We start from the raw sequence: 26599 nt of genomic DNA, 5'->3' as shown, positions 1-26599 counted from the left end.
TACATTTAAGCATAAAGTTCTAGCATTCTAACCCTTTCGGGGGTTGTTTGGTCCTAAAGATAGATAGAGGATCTTCCTGATTTAAATATTTGTTGGATAATATCTTGGCCCATTTCTGATCTCTATCCTTATAGAAGTGCCAAATAAGTTTTGACCCTAGAGCTTCATTTTTCCATTGGAGATTCTTGATCCCTAGCCCACCCAAGTCCTTGGGTTTGCAGATTTTTTCCCATTTAATGAGCACCAATTTTTTGTCCTCTTCACGATCCTTCCAAAGAAAATTCCACATTTTGGATTCAAATTTATGAAAGTTCCTTTTGGACAAAGGCAAGCAAGATAATGGGAAGATCGAGATGGCTGATAATACTGATATGATCTTAGTACATTTTCTAGCCTTTGTTAACCATCTATCCTTCCAACATCCGAGTTTAACATCCATTTTCTTAAAGGTATTACTCCACACTTTGTTGGATTTTGTTACTTTTTCAAGGGTGATTCCTAGATATTTGCAAGGGAATCGACCTTTTTTATACCCCATGATTTTATAGATTTGATGTTCCACTATTGGTTTTGTATTCACGAAGTATATCTTAGATTTAAGCTCATTGACTTTTTGACCTGAAGCTTCCATATATGCTCTAATGATGGACTCAAGATCCAAGGCCTCATTTGTCCTACTTTTGCTTGGCAATATAGTATCGTCAGCATATTGTTGATAGGTGATATTGGGCATGTTCTGAGTAACTGAAATACTTGAAAATTTCCCTTTATTGTATGCATCGATCACTACTCTTCCAAATTCTTCAACCATGATGATGAAAAGGGAAGGGGATAGAGGGTCCCTTTGTCTGATGCCTCCAGATATGTCAAAGAAACCTTCTGGTGTTTCGTTGATGAGAATTGATATTTTAGCAATTGATATGAATTTGTAGATAAGGTTGATCCATTAGTGGGAGAAGCCAAAAGCTTTCATAACTTTATAGAGGAATCTCCAATCAACCATATCATATGCTTTTTGAATATCCAATTTCAAGAACATACATGGCTGTTTATTCTTGCTAGCTGAATGAATCGTCTCTTGGATAGTAATAATACCATCTAGGATAGATCTTCCTAGCATGAAACCCATTTGTTCTTCTGATATAATTTTAGGGAGGATCTTCTTTAACCTGTTAGCTAAAATTTGGAGAAAATTTTATATGTAGTGTTGCATAACGCGATGGGTTTGAAATCTGCTAGGGTTTCTAGTTCTGACTTTTTGGGAATTAAGGTAATGAATGAGTGATTAATTTCTAATAAAAGAGCACCCCCATTTCTAGATGCTTCAATTGCTTTCCAAAGGTCTACGCCTATGATATCCCAGCATTTTTGATAAAAGAAGACTTGGAAGCCATCTGGGCCCGAGGAGTTGTCCAGATTCATTTAAAAAACCACTAGTTTAACTTCTTCCAAAGAGATGGGTTTGTTTAATGCCTTATTATCTTCCATAGTGAAAATTTTAGGTATTACTTTAAGTAACTTGTCCTATGCTATTCTATTGGACCCTTCATAGTTGCTTAAAGTATTTTGCAAATGTTTAATGAAGGTTTCTACTATTTCACTAGGTTTATCTTATATAATGCCCGAATAATTTTTAATAGCCGATATTTTGCTCTTAGATTTGTTGCATAAGGTAGAATTATGAAAGTATTTCATGTTCCAGTCTCCCTCATCTAACCATTTCTCTCTAGATTTTTGTCTCCAAAAGATTTCCTCTTTGGCTAGAATATCCTCTTGCCTTTCCAACAATTTTTTCTCTCGCATATAACTGTCATTATTCATCCCTTTTTTAATCACTTCTAAATTTAGGTCTTTTAATTGATTTTCTATATCTAATTTTTCTCTGAATATATCACTAAAGTGCTCCTTGTTCCATCTGTGGATTTTTTCCTTAAGTTTCCTCGTTTTGGCTACAAATACATACATCTTAGATCCTTCAAATTTATCTTGTGCCCACCATTCTTTGATATTATTAATGAAATCAGCATCCAAGAACCACATTTTCTCACACTTAAATGGGTTCCTAGTAGGTTTTTGTGGTTCTAAAAATTTGAATCTGACTAGGAAATGATCAGACCTAGCACGAGGGAGCATGGAAGAGTGAAAGTTACAGATTCTTAGCATCAAGATCCCCTTTAATAATGAACCTGTCTAATATCTCTGCTACATATGTGAAATTTTGTCTCGTATTATTCCATGTATAGACTCCATTGCTAATAGGTATATCTATTAGGCTATGGGAATTGCACCATGCCTTGAAATCCTTGGAAGCTTGCAATAAATGTTGATTACCACCTATTTTTTCACTAATATTTAAAATTGTGTTGAAGTCTCCTCCTAATAAGAACAAATTACCTTTAAAATTATTTATAAAAGAGCCAATTTCTTCCCATACTAATCTCTTATAGAGGTTGGTAATAGGCCCATAAATATTAATGATGATGAATTTGAGGTTAGATTTGAGGCTTTGAACCCAACTTCTCATCCAATTCATATTTAAGGTAATGATGTTTATGTCTACCTTCTTGGGATTCCAGAGGATCCCTATACCCCCTGAAGCCCCTATTGATTCTTAAAAAACTGAGTTCCAAAGTTCTAACCTTTTGTCTACTTTAGGAATCTCTACTTTATCTAGTTTAGTTTCTTGGATGAGAATAATTTTAGATCAAAAGATTTGAGGTTATTCTTTGGTAACCTCTTTCTGCTAGGGGAATTAAGCCCCCTAGCATTCCATGTCATCATCCTCATTGCTCTTTGGGAAGGCACTTCCCCTTCCCAACATTGAAAATCTAATCAACTTTTTGTTTCTCTTTGTTATGCCCTCTACTTCTCTGAGTGCTTTTAATGATTTTCTGCATCTTTTTCCTTCAATTTTCCACAAATAGGGGATTTAAGCCCTTCTTGATTCATTTGAATTCCTAGCTGATCTAGGTTGGCTTCTGTCATTTTGGCTACACCAATTTTACTTTCAAGGCTTCTATTCTTTTCTTCTTGTACCAGTTCTTTGTGAAATTGATACACCATTCAAGAATGGTTTTCCAAGCCTGCATCTACTCCCTTTATGCCATTATTGCTGTCATATTTGTCCTTTTTCTCCTATTGCTCATCTTGCTCCTTTATCTTTGATTACCTTAGATTATTATCCTCCTCTTCAAATTTTTAATAGATCTTTCCTTAGATATTCATATGTGTAATTATTCCCTCCCAATTTGAGGAGTTCTTTAATTAATTCTTCTTTTTGGGCATTTGTACTTTCTTCAATGTTTTCCTCGCAAAAGACCTGAACCAGTTGATTAGTGAGGAGGTTCAACCTGTGTTCTTCAATTTTTTTTATGCTCAATTCCCCCATTGGTGAATCTAGGGTATTGTCATTATTCAAAAATTCTTGAAATTCTTTTGTTAGCACTTTATTCGCTGTATTTAAATTTATCTTTTTTCTTTGATGAATACTGCTAGGAGTGAATGGAGAGGTCTTTGAACCTGATGGAGTTTGCCAAAATTTGTATAGTTTTTTGGTAGCCAGAGGGGGAGATTTATCTACCATGTCTTGTGCTAGAATCTTCTCCAATTCATTTGTTTCCTTCTATGATATGTAATTCTCTATGATGTCTACTTCACAATTAAATAGTAAATGATTCTCCCTTTCTTCTATAATACTTCTTTTGTTATCTTTTTCAGTTTCTACTTGGTTGCTGCTTAGGATCTTATCATGTTTTGTGTCTCTATTTGCAAGCTTTGAGGTAGGTGACAAGAGCTTTCCCTAGGCTCCATTTTCTATTTCTCCATTTACTTTTTTCTTTTGAGTAGGTGGAGAGACTCTCTTGCTTGAATCCTTATTGAATTTAGCTACTTTCCTTTCCTTTTTTTCCTTTATGTTTCTTGTGGGTTCTGCCATCTACATCCATCTTTGTTTTTTCTATATAATCAGTCACTATTATTGGTTTAAGCCTTTCTTTATCTACTAAATGATCTTCTAACTTTCTGCTATTTGTCTCTTCGGTATGGAGTGGCTTTGTCTTCAGTACATAATCCTTCTGAAGGTTTGCTAGAATATTTTGTTCCCTATAATTTTGGTTCCTTTTGTTCTTCATTATTCTCATCCAAGGAAACTTATTTCTGAAATCAGAAGTGAGTGGAAGGATTTTGGGTCTAATTTTGTGGATGTCTTCAAATTTTAAAATATTAGCTATATCTCCTTCATAGATGTGAAAGTTAAGGTCATATGAAGCTTTATTAGTAATTATTTTCCTTTGAAACTTAGATGGATGGTTGAATTTGGTATTCATAAGTAGTTTAACACTATTAAAGCAATAAAAAGAAGAATCAATACCTAAGACTTCTCCTATAGTAGATCCTATAGAATTAATAATATCTACTTGAAGCAACTATGGAGGGAGAGAAGGCATATTAAACCATTTAAGTATCATACAGTCTAAGTTTTCTATATGAAAATCATGAGACCAACCTATGAATTTGATGCTATGCCCATTGAAGAAACAATCAAAAACTAAAATGAATGCCTTTTTAATAGATTCTTCTTCACATTGTTGATAAAGAATTCTATCAGAATAGTGGAAAATACTTACCTGGTCCTCGTAGTTTTCCTCTAGCCAATCGAATAAAAGAGGGAGATCTCTCAAAGGGCCATTCCAAATTGCAAAAACTCCTCCCTTAAGACACTCACTCTAGGTGGCTTCAACTTCTTTGATGGAAATCCTAATAGGCTTATCCATGGTTTTGACCAGGGAGATCAAACTAGTAGATGGATTAGGGTTTGATGGGGGGGAGATGTTTGAGGATGATTTCCTATGATGTGGAGGGATGTAAGAAGACAGGGGTTCCAAATAAGATGGAGACCTTACTAATTGGAGCATCATAGGAGGTGAATGGCCAAATGAAATGGATGAAGGTTTAATCAACTCAGGATGCGTATATTTTGTTAAGTTGAAGATTCTAAATTAGTTGTCTAAATGCTTAATTGTGAAGAAATAATGATTAATGGGGTTACTTGGAAAGTTTACACATCATGTAGGAGGGATTTTGGGGATGGCTTCCTATCAATTGTTTTCCTTTTGAAGGGTTCAAATCTCTCCATTCCATTGCTGACTAGGGATTTCTCTTGCGGGTTTTTCAAATACTGCAAATCTGGCATCACATGTATCTTGCTAATCCTTATGAAACCATTTTCGGTCTGCATCAAAAGATGTATTTTTCCATTGAGTACCATTGGGGCAAGAATTCTGAGCGATTCTATTATTTTTCCTTTGATGGAAAAATTGCACTAGATTTTTTGCGGGTTTGTAAAAGTTCGGTATTTTCGCTTCATAGGCAGAGCAGATTTATTTGATTCTCAGTTTTAATCTTTTTCTATTTATTGCATGTTAATTTAAAAGTAATAAAGTGAAAATATTAGATTTTGTGTATATGTGTGTGTTTGTTTCAATCACTATAAATGTTGTCTTTTTTAATTCTTAAGAATGCCATTATTTCATTGATAATTATTTATATACAATGTGAAATTTGCATCAAGCATTTATCTCACCAATCAATCTCATTAACCAAAGTAAATTCTTATAAGGGGATCTATCATCGAAGATTTTAAAATTGTAAAATTTTACTATATGTTAGTTATTTCATTTTTTTAATAAGTTTTTATTTTTATTTTTAATAGGATAACACTTGTTTAATTCTACATTTAAAATTAGACATTGCATTTTCAAAAATAGAATTTATTTAGACAATTTAACACTTCTATACATAAATATGGATTTTAGAATCAAGACACAATAACAAATTGAAAAACAATATAGTACATAACTCAATCTTATTAGTCCCTACCTTATATAGGGCAAGGAACTATGTTTTTGTTTGACCTCCTTTCATTTATTTTTTATTAAGTAAGAAAGCATATTCCTAAACTTTTGGGTTATATATTTAGCCGATTAGGCTATTTACTACAGGAATTGTCTCGTTCAAGTCAGAATCCACTGTTTAGGTGTTGGGTGCTAGAAATTAATCAAAATTTATGTTTCCAATTGGTCAAAGTCAAAATGATACAAGTTAGAACATGATGCCTGTGTTGTCCATGCCTAATCTTGCCACAATGCTTCTTGCATATGATCACCCTAGTTGCAAGGGTTATAAGCCACATAACTGCTTGACAACACCATCCTATTTTTGTGGTGCACTCTCATCTCTTGCCAACAATAGTTGGAAAAGGAGATTAGCATTGAGGTCTCCCTTAATACCAACAATGGTAAGAGAAAAATGAATGCTCTCCTCTACAAGTGTTTCTGAAACCTTTATTGAGTACTTTTGTGTTGATAATCTTAAGCAAAAGCATCTCTGTGTCTTTAGTAGTAGCAAATGTATTTCTAGTTTATCCCAAGAATGGGCAATCTAAGGTCTCCCCATCAATCAAACAAGACACCCATAGAATTGGGAGATTGTAGGAAGCAACAAAGACTATCGTATTTAATGTGCAAGGCAGTATTTTTCTAGATGGGAAAGGAAAAGGAACGAGCCCCCAAATTTTAATTTTCATTTCTGAAATTTAAATTGGAAGCTAATTAATATGCAAATTGAATTGCAAGATTTACTATGCGGTTATGTATATTGGTAACCCCCAAAAGGGATATTTTCTAGATGTAGATACTAGCAATGATTTAACATCTCTTCAATGTGATGCCCCTTGCCAAAGTTGTGCCAAGGTAATTGATTATTGAGGCCCATATGTTATTTTTGTACCCAATTACAAAAATGTTGCATGTATTCTATGGCTAGTTTAGCACTTTTGGGGGCTTTGGATGCTTAGATGTCTTGTAGTAGTCCATAGTGGGCATAAATGTGATTTATGTTTTTCAGTTTTTGATTCAAATGGTTACTTTGGTTTTCTATAGATAGTCCAGCATCTATACAAACCAATTCAATGCTTATTGGTACCATTTAATGACCCCCTTGATACGGTTGTGTAGGCAGTGAATCGTGGAATATATGACTATCAGAGTTCTAATCAGCAATGTGATTATAATATTAAATATGTTGATGGGGGGTCTTCCATGCAATTTCTTACTAGGGACAGTTTCATTGTAAAGCTTATCATTTCTATTGTCCTTGATCCTACTTCTGTATTTTCCTTTCATTTTCACCCTTTTTAAAAAGATTGCAAATAAATTGAGACAAATCATAAATTAGACAAGCTAATAACCTCAAAAATTGTGTTTATAAGCATCCAAGGGAAAAAAACACATTAAGTGTATATGATACTGGCAATTTACAACTTAGTCTAAATCTTGACACAAATTTTGCAAGTGGCTACAAATTCAACATACCTATTATCTATAATATAACCGCAAAATTGCCTATTGTCATAATTTATGATAAGTATACTAGGAAAAGCATTTGAGGTGATATGACCTTCGTCACTTACTTGATTGTAAGAAAATAAAGGTTATGTAAAAGACGTTTAGTGTGTCAATGACTTCAATTTTTCTTATGACACAGATGTGGATATGGCCAAGCTAGGTCTTTAAAATAGCTACAAACTATAGATGATGTTTTGGGTTTTAGCAGGGGTACAAGTCTTCCATCTCAATGGGAAAAGAAAAGTCTCATCATAAATTTCGTTGGTATTCTTGATTGGTATCTGTATTGCTAGAGGAGGGAATAATGAGGGATACATGTTCTTTGGTGATGAGCAAGTTCCCACCTCGTCTATGATTAGGGTTCCTATGATTGGCATGCCATTCATGTAAGTTGGAATAATGAGCCTTTCTCTTTCTCTCTCTTTTTCTAGAATTGAAAGATCAAAATAAGTTTGTTTGGATATTCTTTAGTTGAATATGATCCTTAAAATAGAAAAGCTTCTTCAAAATATTGGTAATGAATCTCTATACTTGTAAAGTTCATCATCCATTGCAAGTAGAATATTATTTCAATAAACACTCATGTATAACCTTTTCTGACTTTGTGAGTTTTCTTTGACACTGTAGTTTGTCATATTTTTTTGGCTTTGATTCCTTTGGCTCTACATTTTGAAAGATCTTGGTTGTTAGTAAATAGGATTTGAACTAGGCTATTCACTGTTGGTGTGAATGTGGTTTTAGTCCTACTTGGTCCTAGATGACATTTTAGATCATTTATCAAAGTGTTTGTAATCTCAATTTCATTATTTTCTCATTGGTGAATGGTGAAATGGCATCTATAATATTTTATGTGGGTAGAGTTGAGATTTTAATCTTAGATTTCTTAGTCTCTATGATCTTGACCATTAGTGTTTGCTTCTATAGACCTTTCAAATGCTTTGCAATATATGGTTCTAGTTTGACCAGTATTAGACATGAGAGGAAACATTCCCACCATTGTATGTTTATTTTTCTCCTCTGCACCCATCATGTGATACTCTTAATTTTAAAAAAATTTCTCTTGCTTTAACCAATCACTTATCCAAATCTATCATCTCTTCTCCTACTTTCCACCTACTCGATTCATGAGCTCCAAGAGAAAGCCATAGTTCACAACTTCATATTTTTATATTTCCTTTTTATGAATATGATAATTATAATTTGGCTAAAGATTCTTACCATGTATAACAACAAATATGATCATCAAGCTTGGTTTTTTGTGATACTAGAAGCAACAAAGTTAAAATTTCATGATTATCACAAAGATTCACAATTATTTCAATGCATGGTTACCAAATAGAGAAGCATGGTGGACATGTGTTTCCTAGTATTGGGGGGCATCCTAATAAACTTAGGTTATTGGTAGGTTGAGTTCTCTCTTTTATACCTTTTGTTTTTAATTAATTTTGAACAAAATTTTATGTTTTGCATGGATTCTTTAAATTATTTTCAACCTAGAAATACAAGTTAAAAGGTTGAGACATGTTCCTTTTTAAATAGTAGAAGATATTTTTTATTTGATCAACATGCAATGATGAGTATTAGTCTTCCCATTATGAATTACCTTTATGACATCCTACTATGGATTGCCCAACTACAAAATGTTTGCATTTCTTTGCAGAGTTGCATGACATTTTTGTTTGTACCATTTTTTTGCTTCTATTAATTTGCAATTCCCCTACTTCTAATGCAAAAGGTTGGAAGGGCAAGTGTTACTAATTTAATTTCACTTTAGTAATACAATTCTTGTGAAGTGCATCCTGATCTATAAATTACTAATCTTCTTTGTGCATTCTTGCATTGATGGTCTTCATTTTGTAGGCTTTAGAACTAATAAAATGAACAAGAGTTTTGGCAAAAAAAATCATTTCACTTTTTTATAGTCAAGTTTCATTATTTTTGGTCCCATTGTAAATAATTTGACAACCATCTTTACTATATGGTAAATAATTCAACATGCAATTTTCTTTCTAGGTCATAACACAAACATGTATTTATTTCCATATAGTACAACTTACAGGTAGTATATTACAACACAAAGTTTATCTTTCAACTTATGATTAAAGATGTTCACATAAAACATCCATGCCCCAGAAGAAGCTAACAGATACGCCTAAGTACATGCCTATCTTTTTGGTACATCTAACTGATCGAGACAAAATGTTTCTTGTTTTAGGTTCTATAAAATTTAAATGAGAGGTTTTGGCATTCTTTTGAAATTTGAATAGAGACAAGAAAAACTCATCAAACTCAAACATTAGAGATAAAAGCTTTGATCATTAAATTTGGAATTTGGCTTGTGATATTTCAAATTAGTGCATTGAATATTGTGTCATTAGATATTTTATTGTCAGTAATGTTTTTAGAGCAAGGGTAAAGGGTCAAAATTGACTACTTTGATTCTAGTTAGACCACCCTACTGGTAATATCTTAATCTAATGTAAGTGGAAATTCTTGAACCCTTCTTTGAATGGATTTGGAAGGGCTCCTCATTGAGCCATCTAGCATCCATCTATCCTTGTTGGTTTTGACACAGGTCTCACAAGCCACTTTGGTGCTATAGTATCATATCCTATGTAGAATCTTCTACTATCTCTTTTCCTAACCATTGTTATAATTAACAACAATGTGCCATGAAAGCAAGATGGTTTGCCACTAGGGAGCTCTATTTGTTTGTTTCTTTGCAACTAGAGACCTTCAATTAAACAAAAAATACAAGCAAGATAACCGGTTCCAAGGAAATTAAAGTTGTCCAAGAGAAAGACTGAAAATGTATGGACACTAAACTTAGTGACCTTAGGATGCATCTAAAAGGAGAATATTAGTAGCCTTTCTGATATGGAAAGGCACTGGGCTTATGATTATAATGTTTGAAGAAATATTATCTATCTCTAACTATGCCGTTTGTTTGCATTTAATATTTTTGGGTATCCTCAGTTGATTGGTAGACAAAGTAACAACTATGTGTGTTGTTGTTTGGGTGTTATAGAGAGTTTCATTCCATCAACTAGAACCTGGTAGATTTTGAATTGCAATTAAGTAAGTCCAAAATTTCTCTTCTACTAATTCTTGATTTTCATTTAGGAAGAAATCTTGATCAAGATTGGCATCCTCTTTCTTGTTCCTCATTCTTATTTTCATCTTCTAGTTCTTGAAGGTTGCATTCAATTTATTTAATTCTTCTTATTTCACATAAAAAAATGATTCCTACTACCTTCCAATCTAAGCACCTTCATTTTATGTTTAGAAATTTGACTAAAGCTAGAAAATTGGAAGATATTGATGAAACTAGGTTCAACGTTAAACATACATGATGTTAAAATGAATGATATCCTAGCTTTCCAAAGATATATATTCAACTGAATTCCTAGGCATCTCTCTTGGCTCATGCCTAAAGAAGATATTGAAGAACTTTGATAGCAATACTTTTAATCTAGTTTTTGTGGTTGAAATCTGCCATCAAGGAAGAAATATGGGTATGCTATGGTTTGCACCAGCTTTATATTTTAGATTTAATTATTAGTGGTGTTGATTCGGATCAGACACAATCTTGTTTGCTTAGATTACTACAATATACTACATTTGACAAATTTCTATTTTTTCTCTCATGAATTTAACAACAATCTATTCTAGTTGCATTTGAACCTCAACTGTTGTTTTGTATTAATTAATATCTTCAATGAAGAATAGATAAGAGTTTATAATTATTTTACATTCAAGAAAAATCAAGACCCCCCTTTTTCTCAAATGTCTCCATGTATGACACATAAACACAATTATTATCTCCTACAACCTTAATTACTTTGTTGCCCAAAACTTCAAAAATTAACAAAATATCATGCCTTGAGATAAATTTGAATGAGTATTTTCCCAAATGATATTGTGATCTTGTACAAGAATAGAGGAAATAATTTTAAGGTTGGTGAACATCCCTCTTCCATTTTCTAATGCACAATTCATAGTTCTTTACATAAGATGCCTTAATTAGATTGCATAATTGGAGGATAATTGGTAAGGAAAAGTGTTTGGGTTGAGGAGTCACCAACCTTTTTTCATTCCATTGTGTAAAGCCTCTATATGATTTGAATAGCATGCCTAAACTAATCACACTTCTTTGCAAGCAAGCATGATAGCTATAATAAGTTATACTGGAAAAAAATTAGAATGATTTTAAGGATGAGTGCATAATGATCTCAGTGTTAATGAATTTTCAACCAATTAAAATATAGGCGCTTGTGTTCCCACAAGTTCATCAAAAGGCACATTGTCAACACCATATGAATCTCTACCATCAAATATTTTCTCAACATTTGCATTGAAATGTGCTGCTTGCATTTCCAAATTAGCAATGGCTACATTTTTTCCATTTCTTCTGATCACTTGTACTGTACGAACATTTTCCTAACCTACTCAAGAACCCTCACCATTTACAATATCTTGTAGGAGTAAATTTCTTCCTGCCATTTCTCCATTTTTTCTATTAATTCCACCATTCTCTCTTTAGTTTCTTTCTATTTCTCATAGATGCCTGAAGTACTCCTGCATGGACATTCGACCCAAAAAAAATGAGCACAAGTCTATAATACAAAAAGTATCCATGTAAACAATTTGGAAGGAGTATAGCAACAGACATATGAAGCCAACCATTAGAAGATATTCAACTTATAAAAAAAATTTCCACCTCCATAAAGATCCTCACAAACGATAGCCTCTAGATCTAGAGAGTTATGAATGGTTTTAACATAAGCCAAACACAAAAAGCATAAAGGAAAGATGGAAAAATAAGTGCAAGCCACACAATTCTATCATTTTTGCACTACCTAAAACCTCTGTAAAAGGTAACCTTGCTAGGGCATTGCCAGTATAGACAAGAGATAAAGAAAAGGTATGCTTGCAAACCTTCCCAAAATACATGAAATGACCTAATAGAAGACAACAAGAGATGTCATATGGTACAACCAAAATAGAAAGATGACTTAAAAGAGAATAGCATGAGCTCTATGAAGATCACATAAATCAATATAAAATAGATATAGAACAATGCGAATACCAATTATCAAAGATTGGTTAAATGGTTGTCAAAAGCATGATCTTGTTGTGGAAACCTGAGATCATTGACAACATCTTTACCTTGATGAATCTTTCTAGGTGAATATTAATTTAAGGTTCTTTTGATATTTTGATGCTAATTTACAAATTGATCATAACATGAGAAGAAAACTAAGTGTGAATGTTTGTGCAGTATTTTTTTTCTTAATAGACATACATCTTAGTTTACCATAGAATTGTCTTGTAATTCTTTATCCATCAACATAATAAATTAATGTAAAGAAGTTTTATAGTAGCACTATATCAATAGTTAGTTAAATGTTAGGTGCATCTGATGTGAATTTTTTGTATTTAAGGACAACATAAAACTTTAATTTGAATTGTGTAAAATTAGTCTCCATTCTTATCAAAAAAAAAGAAAAAAGTTTTTATGTAGCTCCTAAATATGCTATGTGAGGTGTCTCATAGAAAAGGAAAACATTTAACTTCATGATAGTTGCATTCAAAATTTGGCGATTCCAATGTGGATCCCAAACTACCCATCAGTACATTATATATCTTGGATTGGGTATGATATTTTTCTACTTCTAATTTGTTAGTATGAGGATCTTTGCTACATCATGAATTTGGTTTTTTGTACATCTATAAATGTGTCATGCCCAAAATATAAGGGCAAAACACACACACCAATCTTTTTATTAAAAATTAAGAACAATGATTAAATAAGATAACATGGTCGTAAAAGAATTTTAAATCTCTACTATAATGGAACAAATTGTTCGAGAAGTTTTAAGTTCAGATACTTAGGGTACTTTGAAACTAGATGCAAGTTCACCATTGATACAAAAAGGTGACAACATAGTTTGAACATTTTGTGAAGAGATTATTAGGGTAAACTAAGAGTTTCCTTAGTGAATCACTGAATTAAATTAAACGACTAATCCATTTAATTAGAGTCCCAATCCATCAATTGGTTTTAACAATTCCTTAAATTATTACCTCCTAAGGTGACGTTAGATTAACAAAACAACTTATTCAATACATCTAATGACTTACAACTAAAATGACATCTATCCCTTAATTGCATAACTTGTTCGACGTTACAATCTAATCATTTAACATTAAGAAGATTTATAACTCTAGAAGATCAACTAACTCTAACTATCTGACGCATACTATCTATGTATAAAAAATTTAATCCAAAATCTAATTCACCTTGGATATACACAATTACTAGAGGTAAACATTATCATCAATCATACTACTTTCATTTAAACTTAAAGATTTTCTCTAACATGCTTATGCCAATCCAATTTATTAATCTATCATTTTCACTTAGAATTGATGCTTAGATTTAATTCAAATAAATCTATAAGTCTATCTAATCCTTATTTATTCAATTCATAATTCATCTAAAGCTATTAAATTTACTTGAATTACACGTTCCTAATGTAATAACCACTTTTGTTTGAAACAATGGTCTATTTGAAATTAATAATACTACTAAGTCAAATGCTTAATAAAATCTAAACTATCATGCTACATATTTCAGACTACCTAAGATTTTATAAACTTTCCATAAGAAGGATATACTAAAGCTAACAAGAAAAAAATTCAAATTAACAAAATGAATAACACTCACCCTTAACATCTTAACAAACTTAAAACTAATATATCTCTCATCTTAACTAATCTAAACTAAGTTTAACATAAACTATTATACCTACCACTACAAGGCAACACTAGCACTCACATCCTATCCACACATCTCCACATGGCCCCACCCACATCCAAGTGGATTGGGTGCAATCCCAAGCTACCCTGCTACCCAAGACTGTACCTACGCCAATCTTGTCCCCCTGCCATGCGTGTCGTCAGTCCTTCATGCTGAGCGCGCTAGGGGTATTGGAGGGGATGGTTTAAATTTTTTGTTGAAGTTTTAATTTTTTTGTTTGAGTAAGAACTCCAAACTCTGCCACTTACCAATCCCAATGACCATGTCAGGGAGGTACATGGGGAAGCATAGAACTCAGCCCCGTACACATTCAATGCAAATATCAATTTCTAGAGATATGTCACAAAAGCCTGCACCAAAAGGGCATAAAGGTTAATGTTAGAGTTTGATAGGTAGATTCTAGGGAGATTAGGATAGAGTGGGGGGTAGTAAATGCATAAAGTTAATTGGGTAAGATAGATAGGATATATGTATATATATATTTTTTCTATTCTCATTACTTTATTGATTTTTTTTTTATTATTTATAAAATTAGCAAAGATTTAAGTTGAGATTCAAGAGAGAATAATTTAGAGAATATTCTCTGTGGCTTGGGGAATTAATTTTTTTTTTCCCATACATTTTCCAGAGACGTTTTTATGCCTGGAAGTGCACTTTTTATTGAAGTCCCTTTTTTTATTAAGTCTTGAAATATCTTTCTTGCTATACTTTTTGTGTTATACAAAGAGTGACATTCATTCCTAATGACAACATGGATTTCCTTGAACAAGCATACTAATACAAGCATGTGAATACGATCATAATTTCTTTCTTTTCTCCTAAATTTTATGTTTTAACAATCATCATGTAACAAGGTGGATGTTCCATTTATTCATAATTCAAGGTGATGCATAATTCTCAACCATATTTGATTTTGTCTATTATGTATTTTATCAAGGAGAGAGATAACTTTGTGACCACAATGGAAGATTTTCATTTCCTCTTGATACATAAACATTGAATTGGAAGTTACAACATATCAAATTACTTTTCATTACATAATTGAAACTTGAGAATTCATAATTCAAAAACATTATCTAATGAGCTAATTTTTCCACATACATATGCATAAATTTGAAATCACATAAGAGCAATACAAGGAGGTTTTCATAATCTTATTCTTTCTCTATTATTCATCCTGGTTCGAAGCTCCATCGAGAAAGAACCAGTAAGAAAACCCGATGTCTTTGCCAATACATCAAACTCCAATAAATTTTACATAATATTACAATTCAAATGAAATCTCTACAAAATCCTTTACAAGTGCTTTCTTCCAATACCTTCAAAACTTCATGGCAACAGAAGGAGAAGACAAGAACTGACCTGGGTGAATCATCACAACATCAAGAACAATTCAAGCATGCACCCTATCCCAGTTTTGTACAATAGGTTCAAACATAGAACTTGACTAGGGGGAGGTGGATTTTCCCAATGAGAGACATTAATCACCATACCAAAACATAGCCCTTTCGGGGCTAAAACTTCAAGAATTTCCATTCTTTTACAAGGCCCTTTCGGGGCTATTTCCACAAGGATTTTCATTCCTTTCCATATTCAAGAATTCACAATATCAACCAAAGTATGTGATGACAAGTAGGGGCCCATACACCCTACCCTCTTTCCCTCCTCTCACCATGAGAGGAGACTCTACACCATTGAGGTCCAACTAAGACCCTTCCCCCGTACATGGCCACTTCTTCCCTATCCAAGGGTGAGTAATGCCAAAACAATCCCCATGAAATCCCCTCAAAACAAAACGTCAAAACAAGCATAAGAAGAACATCAAGAACAAGTTAAGATCCCTCCAAATCAATCCCAACACACAAGCAATCAAAACAAAGAACAACACAACAACTTATGAATGATTCAAGCATGAACAACATGGAGAAACAAAATAAGAGTAAAGAACTCCTACCTTCACAAGAGTTATGGAAAAATGGAAAGTTGAGAAGAGCTTTTCCCTTTTTCTTCCTTCAATCTTCAAACTTTCTCTAAAACTAGAGATTGGGTGACAAAACCAGAACTACTCCAAAAATGCCTCTAAGTATGATCCTTAACTCAACTAGACTTCAAGTAAACTCAAGATGGAATTTGAGTCACCAACTGAAGTAAAGAGACAATCCATTTTCGAAATCAACCAAAAGTAGGGTTTTTGAGTGACCCTGAAAGTCAACCAAGGAGACTAAGGGGTTGGAAAGTGCTCCCCACCCATACCCTTACCCCTAGGGTGCTTAAATTTAATGTTTTTAGGCCTTAATGAATTAATAGGAACAATTAAAATCTAGGATAAATAGTAAGACCAAATAACAACCTATACAGAATTACAATACAAAGATAGCACAATTTAAGAAGGGGTTTAGTTTCGTCCTTCCTTTGAGTTTTCTCGACTAAATTTCTAGCACTCATTGCACACATTAGTAGTTCAAGAAACAAATGTATATATGTAAAAATACTTATCAAGAGAATCATGTAAATTAAAACATTCATTTTCTACAATTCAATTGTTCATCTCATTCTATTCATTAAAATTAGAAAAATCAAGGTGTTAGTTCTGCATTCATTCTCTTCATCATTATACATGTTTATAAAGTATTAAATGACGAGACAAATATCTAAAAGTAAAGCATCACACATCATAAATAGCATAATAATGTTCAGTGCATCAAATAATTTTCTGACATATCGAGACATGAGTATCAAAATAATAATGTATCATCAATGCTAAGATGGGTCGGGGTGAGGCCTCACATCTTCCCCCACTAGGCATGAACTTCCTCTTGGAGTTCATCAAAAAGATATGGGTACTAAGATCGCATCTATGCTGCATCCTCCCATGAAGCCGAAAACTCATCATAGCAATCTCACTAGACTCTAACCTAGTCTAGCTCTCGAACTCGAAGTGCTACGATCCGTCGGGCAATAATACAAATAGGCTCCAATGCTAACTGGCCGTCCAACTCCACCTACAAAGCATCCCAATCTATAATATGAGATTCATCATAAATGTATCCTCTAAGTACTAAAATGTGAAACACATCATGGATGCATGACAGGCTAGGTGGCAAGGCTAAACGGTAGGCAACTGGTCCTATCCTCTCTAGGATCTCGAACAATCCAATGAACTGGGGTGCCAACTTAGAGCCCTTTCCAAATCGAATCAAACTCTTATGTAGCCACACCCTCAGGAACACTCTATCACCAACCCGATACTCTTGATCTATCCTCTTTGCATTAGTATACTTCTTCTGCTGATCCTATACCTCTCTCAAGCGTTGTCTAATTAGAGTCACCTGTTGCTCCATCTCCTTAACTAACTAAGGGCCCATAGATACTTGATCCTCAATCTTGTCCCAACTCAAAGGCATCCTACAAGGTCTTCTATACAATGCCTCATAAGGTAGCATACCTATGGAGGAATGGTGCCCATTTTTATAGGCAAACTCGACAAGGTGTAGGTATTCCTCCCACTTGACCTAATGGTCCATCATGTACATATGCAACATGTCCTCCAAAACCTGATTCACTTGCTCGGTCTACCCGTTGATTTGAGGATGGTATGCTATATAGAAATTGAGCCTAGTGTCCAGAGCTGACTGTAACTCTCTCCAAAATGATGAGGTGAATAGTGAGTCCCTATTGGAGGTGATCTTACAAGGAATGCCATGAAGTTTGACAATATCTCGTAGAAACACCTGAGCTATGTTTCATGCTATGTATGTACTATGCACGAGAGAGAAGTGGGAAACCTTGGTTAACATGTCAAATGTCACCAAAATGGCATCATGGTGATGAGACGACAAGGGGAGACCAATAATAAAGTCTATAGATATAACATCCCACTTCCACTCTACAATCTCATGAGGCTGAAGGAGCCCACGGGGATGATGATGTTCTGCCTCACCCTCTAACACTTGAGGCATCTCGCAACTATGTTAGCAATTTGCACTCTCATGCCTGGCCAATGATATAACTGTCTCAAATCTACATGCAACTTCTTAACATTGGGGTGTGCTACATAAGGTACTCTGTGAGCCTCAAGTATAATGAGCTCACACAATCCCCCAATGGAAGGTACATACATACATCCTCTATGATGCAAGAGTCCATGGGACTCCAAGGAATACTCTACATACTTCCCTTCCAAGGGTCTCCGAGAATGCAACACCTGACTAACCTCTGTGTAAAGCTCATCTGCTAGCAAGTGCTAAAGAATCCTCTCTCTCAAATTGGTACTAGTAGTCATAGATGATAACTCATGGCACCTTCTACTTAAGGCATTTGTAACTACATTCTCTTTCCCCTTGATGTAATGAACATCAAAATCATGCTCTCAAAGGAACTCCATCCACCTTCTCTGCCTAGCATTAAGGTTCTGTTGCATGAATATGTACTACAAGCTCTAGTGATCAAAATGAAGCTCCAATCTATGACCTAGTAGAAAGTGTCGCCACCTCACTAAGGCATGAACCACTACTGCAAGCTTTAGGTCATGAGTAGGGTAATTGAGTTCATGAGTCATCAACTTCCTAGACTCGAAGGAAATAAGTTGGCCATCCTGCATAAGAACTGCCCCAATACCATCCAAAGACGCATCTGTGCACACCACAAAATCTATAGATGGATCTAGTACTACAAGAATTGGTGCACTTGTGAGGGCTCTCTTGAGCTCTTGAAAAGCTCTATCACACTTCTTTGTCCACTCATACTTCTTTCCCTTCCTCTGAAGAGATGTGATGGGGTGTGCCAATCTAGAAAATCCTGCAATGAAGTGTCGGTAATAACCTGCTAGCCCCATAAAGCTCCTCGCCTTAGTGACACTGGTGGGTGCAGGCCAATCCATGATGGCCCTAATCTTCAATGGGTCTACTGAGACACCATTGCCTAATATGACATGACCCAAATAATGTATCTCAGGTCTAAAGAATGCACACTTCAACAAGCTACCAAACACCTAGTTCTCCCTCAACTTCTGCAATACCTGTCTCAAGTGTTCTTCATGCTCCTTCTCATCTCAAGAATATATCAGGATGTCATCCAAGAAAACAACTACAAACTTATCCAAAAAGGTGTGAAATACTCCATTCATGAGGCTCATGAATACCACTAGAGCATTCGTGAGACCAAATGGTACCATAGTGAACTCGTAGTGACCATACCTAGTACGAAATGCAGTCTTAGGGATATCACTATCCACAATCCTCAACTGATGATAACTTGACTTAAGATCAATCTTTGAAAATACTCGAGCACCCTGCAACTGATCAAAGAGGTCATGAATCCTAGGAAGAGGGTATCGGTTCTTGATGGTTACTTTGTTCAATTGTCGATAATCAATACACAACCTAAGTCATCCGTCCTTCTTCTTTATGAAGATCACTGGTGCGCCCCAAGGTGACACACTAGGTTGAATATACCCCTTCTCTAAGAGTTCCTCCAACTGAATCTTTAGTTCACTAAGCTCATGAGTAGTCATCCTATAAGGTGCTCTCGACACTGGCTCTACTCCTGGCACAAGATCAATATGAAAATCCACCGCCCTAGGTGGAGGCCTACTAGGGAGCTCTAATGGAAAAACATCTGCAAACTTCTACAATATAGGAAAATCATCGAGGGATGGCTCCCCCTTCGAATCTTCCTCCCTGTAGCTGATGGTGATAGCGAATAACTGAAATCCCTTTCCCATGGACCGTCAGAAATCATACGAAGGGATATGGGTCTCCTAACCCCAAGGATCACTCTAGAGATACCATCCACATCCACACATTCCATGCTCTTCTATCAAGAATCCATCTTGGTGCTATGGGCATAAAGCCAATCTGTGCCAAGAACAACACCATAGGAACCTAGAGGGGTAATGCGTAGATTAGGCATTGTGGACATGTCTCCAATCTTAATCGGGCAACTATGCACCATGGAACTAACTGACACTCTAGCTCCTGAGGCTAACTCTACCTCCCAACTGACATCCTGACTAACTGCCACTAGCTCGTAATGCTCCACAATAAAAGGAGATATAAATGAATCAATAGCTCCAGAATCAAATAAAATAGTAACCATGCTACCCTAAATGATACCTGTAGCCTCAATAACTGTAACCTGATGCTCGGCCTGGTGGTTGTCAACCACTACAAAAAAATCTGTGGGACTTGCCTATGTCACCAACTGTTGACTCTGAATATGCTCCTCTCTAACCACTAGAGGACTATCCCTGAGGACACTCTCTAGCAATATGCCCCATGCCACCACAAGTGTAACATGGTCTTCATGTGTAAGATCATGCACCCTATGATCCAGACTACTATGGGCCTCCTAACTTGCTAGATCCACTGAACCACCCCTAGAAGACTACTAAGTCTTCGCTGGCTAAGACTATGGGGTTTGTACTTTTTGATCCTACCTCAGACCTTGTGAATGCCACTGCTTGGGCTTGGAGCCCTGATAACCCTGTAAGGGTTTTTGCTGCTACTGCTGAGACTGTTGGCCCTTAGAGGACCTTGCTGTGTAATTCTAATTCCCTTTCCAAGGGGTTTCTGCTAGGTAGAGTTTCAGTCCTGAGACCGATCCCGTGACTCCTGTCTACCCTGAGTATCCTCTACAACTAGTGGAACCTCAACTACCTATCTGAAGGTAGTAGGAAAGGCCATATGAACTGGACACTAAAGAAATAAATTCAGGCCCATGATGAATCGATGCACTCATAGTTTTCCATCCTTCATGTACTCGACATATGGAAGGAGCTCGAAAAACCTACTCTCATACTGAGCTATGATGAGACCCCTCTAATGTAGAGAGTGAAACTTCTCAATCTGCTTTTGTCTGAAGTGCTCAGATAGGTACCTCTCCCTAAATCTCTCCAAGAATGAATCCCATGTGAGGGTATCCATGCTCACTCCTGCTATAGTCTCCTCCTGATGCCACCAATTGGAGGCATCTCCCCTCAACTAATGAACTACAAGATGTGCCTTCAGATTACACCCATAAGGACGTAATCTGAAGCATCATTGAAGACTCTGTAACTAGGCATGTGCTACTACCCCCTTTGTGGAACCAGTAAAGAGTGGTGGTCCGAGTCGTATCAACTCCCTAATATCATCTCCTATATGTCTAGGAGGTTTGTCAAGTGGTGGTCCTCTCTGATGTATCAACTCATCGTCATGCTCACCCTAACCCTTGACCTACATTGGTGGAGGACTCCTACTCCTCTCTCTATCTCCGAACCTACCTCCTCTACGAACCTGTGCTTCCCTTCTGAGAATCTACTACCCTGGCTGTACTATAGGTGCTACCCTCTGCTAGACTATGCTAATCAATGCCTGCAGGGCATCCAAAATATCTTGATTCGGATTTGGTGGTGGAGGTGGTGGTGGTCTATCCTCTTGTCTTGCTCTACCACCTCTCGCCCTATGACCTCTACCTCATCGGTTGCTCCGTGTAACAGGAGGCATCCTACACAATTAAAGTTTTAGTTAAATTCAGAAGCATAATGGTTTTAGGTTCCTAGTGCTGAAACATGGGCTCTAATAAAATGAAGTTGTGACAAATTATAATGACAAATTGCTAACATGAAATTTATGCAATGTCGATATTTGAATTTCTTAGTAAAGGTAAGCTTTTGGATCTTGTGGATCCAAAATTGGGAGATGATTATTGTGTAGAAGAGGTTTTGAGAGATATTCAAGTCACACCCTTTTGTGCACTCAAGAAATGAGTTATTCCCAACCATTAATGAGCCTAGGGCTTTCGATGCTATTAGGGGAAGCTTCCATTAAGGATGTATGCAAAACAAACTTTGAAGATTATGTAGCTAGAGTTTCACTACGTTCATCAAGTATGAAAGTCTTTCTGTGAGGCCTTGCCCCGAGCCATCTTAGCATAGTTGATACATTATTATTTTGATACTCATGACTCAATACATTGAGACATTATCAGATACATTGGACATTGTTATGTTATTATATGTTGTGTGATGTTTACTTTCAGATGTTTAATTATGTAATTAATGTTTCATGAACATGTATATTGATTATGCAATTTTAATGATTAAGAATATGAGTGGGAATGAGATAAACAACTAGTTATTTGAAAGATGGATGTTTTAATTTATGTGATTTCCCTGATGAGTTACACACACACACACACACACACACACACACATGCATGTGATTTTCTCGAGCTACTAATGTGTGAAATGAGTGTGCATGATTTATTAGCCCGAGAATCTAATAGACAATTGGAACTAAACCCTATGTACCATTTGTGGAAACTAGGGTTGAGTCTAATAAAAGATGCAGACCCCGTTGTTCATATTTTATTTGTATTATGAATTGAATGAATGTATCATTATATAATCATTAAGTGTTAATTTTTCATAATAGTAATTTTATAGTGTTGTTTAACACTTGTAATTCATGTATGCATTTCAGCATGATAGTTATGGTTAACTGGGTAATCTAAAGATTTGACTTGGACTAGGTTAGTGACCTAATGCTAAATTGTGGATAATCGAGGTTAATTATCCTAATCAAGGTTTAGTGATAATCTTACTTTTTTTTAGGGTTTTAAGAAGTCCAAAATTTTCAAGCATTTTATCAGGTCATTAATTAGTCCTAAAGGCTGAAAATCATGAAAACTAAATTACCAGGGGGTCTATGTATGGGTTGGGGGCATTTTCCACCCCTCTAGCCCCAGTTGAAAATCATGAAAACTAAGTAACCAGGTGGTCTATGTATGGGTTAGGGGCATTTTCCACCCCTCTAGCTCTTTTTGTTGACTTTGGTGACCACTCAAATATCCAATTTTTTCTTTATTGCAAAAATTGAAGTTCCATCATGAGTTTGATAAGTTAAACTCCACCTTGATTTTAGCCTTAATGTTAGGATAGGGTTAGAAGACTCTAGAAGACCTTGGTCAAGTGGGGAAATTATTGCATTTTGAAGGTGGTTGAGTTGGGTTTTTATTTAGGGGCAGAATTGAGGATGGAGGAGTGTTCACCCAACCTCTAGTTTTAGAGAGCAATTTAGGATTGAAGGAGAAGGAGAAGGAAGGGAAGTTCATCTCAAATTTCAATTGTCATCACCTTATTGTGAAGGTAGGAACCCTTCAAGCTCATGTGTCTATGTTGTGTTTCATTCTTAAAGTAGTTTTCTTGCATATGTATGTTCATGTGTTTTATGAACATATTTGGGAGGGGTTGAAATGGGTTTTCTTTAAATGTTTTCTTTTGTTTTTCACTTCTAATTTTCAAAGGGATTGTATGGGTTGTATTGGCATTACTCACCCTCGGATAGGGAAGAAGTGGTCATGTATGGGAGGAGATCTGTCATGTCCCCAATTTTTGGTGACAGTTCGATTTAATTAATTTAATTAATCTGGTTGTCCAAGGACGACTAATTAGTTATTTTAATTAAATAAATAAATATTAAAAGATGACCTTGTATTTAATAAAGTGACTTGGAAAATATTTAATAAAGTCACTTGAGGGATAAGATCAAAAATGTTCTAGAAGTCTCTGGAGAGGATGGAGAGAAAAGAATAAATAGGCACCCCGGGGCTCCATTCGAATCAGGCAGTTGATTATCTCTCCTTGATTTTCAGATTTGTGATTCAATCACAGGTGCATTGTGGAACCTAGGGTTTTTGCAATTGTCACAGTTGGCCATTGAGAACGATAACTCTCAATCGGTATGCAATTTTGAGGGTGTGAAATATCATCTGAATTATTGCAGATTGGAGGTGACATTCAGTCATTTCATCAGGGTGTTAATCTGTGGCTTAAGGCCAAATTTGTGGTTCTTGTAGGATTTGATTCAGATTATTAGGTTCATAGCAGAATTGAAGATTCAAGGGTAGAATTGAGGAATTGTAGAGTTTTTGTATTGGAGACGAGTTTCATCAATTAAATAAGCTAAGGAAGAGGATATTAATAGTTCAGAATCGGATTCATGCCGCAGATCTAAGGATTCAGCTTTTCAGCCAAACGGCGCATATTTGTTTGCAGAGGATTTGCATGGGCTCTTCCATGGTGGCAGGCCCTTCAAGGTTTCATCGACCTTGGTGTATTTGGATAGCTGTTAGGCGAGCGGAGGATCCTCGGGTTCGGGCCTTAGAAGATGCGCTGAGCTATTCAAGCGATTCGCATTAAACCAGTGGCTAAGACAAACAGCAGGATTGACGGGCGACGGTTTCAACTTCCTCTCTCGCAATCCGCAGCGGACTAACAGCTCAGCAACCTTCGGCAACGCCTCTGAAGACTAGTGTGATCACGAGCTACCGCTCTAGAGGTATCCATCAGCGATACAAACTTCAACTGCGAGCGGCTCCTGTTTGCACAAAAACTGCAGAGAATTTCCTACAGCATATGACGATAGGCAGGCTTGATTTGACACGGGTGCCGATATTTCAGATATTTCAAAGATGCAAGTGATGAGGAACGTGACCATGCAGTAAGCTAATGCAGTACCTGAATATACGAGGTGGTAGTAAAAATTCAATCCATATTGATGCCTACGATGAAATTTGGTCATCCAGAGAAAGGGGATGCCTTGTATTCCATGGAGCTTGCATTGGCTTTGGAAAAACTCAAATAATGAAAAGCTCCTCAAATTACATAATGTTGCTGCACAGTGTAACGATGCACAAATGACATATTTCATAGAGGGTAACTTCCTTGCAAAACAGGTGGAGGAGATAAAAAAGGTTTTTGAATATGAGGAGAATTGGACAAGGACATGGTGTATGGCACTTCGACAAAATGCTTCTCAATGGTGAAGGTGGTGTTGCAGCTGCGTAAGAAGGATAATTTTGAATTTGAGATACCTAGACTTTCATTTAGATATTGTTTACCTATCTATATTCCATTGGGCACTGATGTTCAGATTTTTGAATCAGTAATATTGTTGCAATAAGATTTCCCATGAATATTACTAGCAGATTTTGCATCATTCTCATAATTCAATCTGAGGGTTTCTTGATAAGTTCTAACAAACAACCCAATCCAATATTGCTCTTCTCTAACCTATATAGTAGAGGGAATATTTCAGTGGTATCAGAGCCTAATCATTGAAGTTTTAGTATTTTGGTGTTTAAGAGGCGAATATCCTGTCGGGGATATTTCAGTGGTATCAGAGCGGTTTTCTTGCCATCCTGTGGGGTGAGGACCGAACTACATGGGTGATCAGCGCTTTACTTCAAACAAGATGGACAGGTACAGCACAAAGTCTCCAAGGACACAAACTCGGACAAGTAATAGACATAGTATGCAGAGTCGGAAATGTGGAAAGGAGGACTATTCAGGTATTCAGGATGAGTTCAGAAAAATCAAACATAACATGTCCGAACTATTGGTTAAGCACCGCCATATGCTTGACAGGCTGTCCATCCCAGTTAAGGTGAATAAATCAACTAGATTTTGTTTTGACAAATCTTCTCACAAAGCATTGACTGATACAATGAGGGATGCTACTAGGAACCTTAATGAGGAATTCGAGAAACAAGTGTGCAACCAGTCAGAGGTTTCAGTTCGGTCACAGGAAGAAGCGGTGAAGGACATTACGCTGATGGATAGTAACTGTCAACTTGACACTCAAGTTGAGACAGTTGAATACGAGTTTCTCGAAGGTGATGTCTCATGTACTCTTCCGACAAGCAATGATTTCAGTGAAGTGAGTCCAGATGATGATGAAGATGTCATTGTGCATGATGATATACTTGGTGAAAATGAGTAGACATCGAGCATTTATGATTTTGCTGACAGAGAGTACCAGGCTCAGTTAGATACTTCATCACATGAGGATGAGAATGGCAGTACTTCACAAGATTTGTCCAGCCAGCTGAAGGTAAGAAAAGATAGTATTGTGGCTTCTTTATCTCATCATGACAGGATGCGGGAGATGTTAGAAGCGCACATCCAGATGATTCAGTTACGAGGAAGATATAAGGGAGTTTAGGAAAATTCTTCCTGCTGTGACTTACATGCAATTGGTGAAGGGATGGGGACGACAAAGCTGAGCTATTTACATCTTCTATCAGACCGTGATCATCTTCTAAGCCTTACCAAAGATTATTCAGATGCCTTGAGGAGGAAGGAGGACGAAGTTGTCAAGCTTTCTTGCGAGCTTGAGGACACTCGAGCAACTTTGGCATTACAGGACTGGGAGAGACATGAGAATGAGCATGGCATGGAGCTAAGTTTAATTTCATCTGGTACGTCTAACACTCAGATTTCTACATTTGACAGATCATATATGGTAGCTGATAATGTTACGAGTTCATCTTGCATTCACATCCAGGATACAAGGATAATGTCAAACAAATATGTGAAGTCAGCTGGTATTGG

General features: G+C 35.8%; 1 pseudogene; it reads left to right on the top strand.

Moving 5' to 3' along the window:
• The first annotated feature begins 24764 nt into the window (after nucleotides 1-24764).
• Nucleotides 24765-25054, top strand: LOC149577655 (ferritin-3, chloroplastic pseudogene; annotated as a pseudogene).
• Nucleotides 25055-26599: the final 1545 nt, after the last annotated feature.

The sequence above is a fragment of the Cupressus sempervirens genome, chromosome 1, assembly GCF_028749045.1.
Source record: "Cupressus sempervirens isolate cs-2001-9-10 chromosome 1, ASM2874904v1, whole genome shotgun sequence".
Lineage (NCBI taxonomy): Eukaryota > Viridiplantae > Streptophyta > Pinopsida > Cupressales > Cupressaceae > Cupressus > Cupressus sempervirens.
The sequence above is the reverse complement of the archived record's forward strand: the minus strand, read 5'-3'. Positions and strand labels throughout refer to the sequence as shown.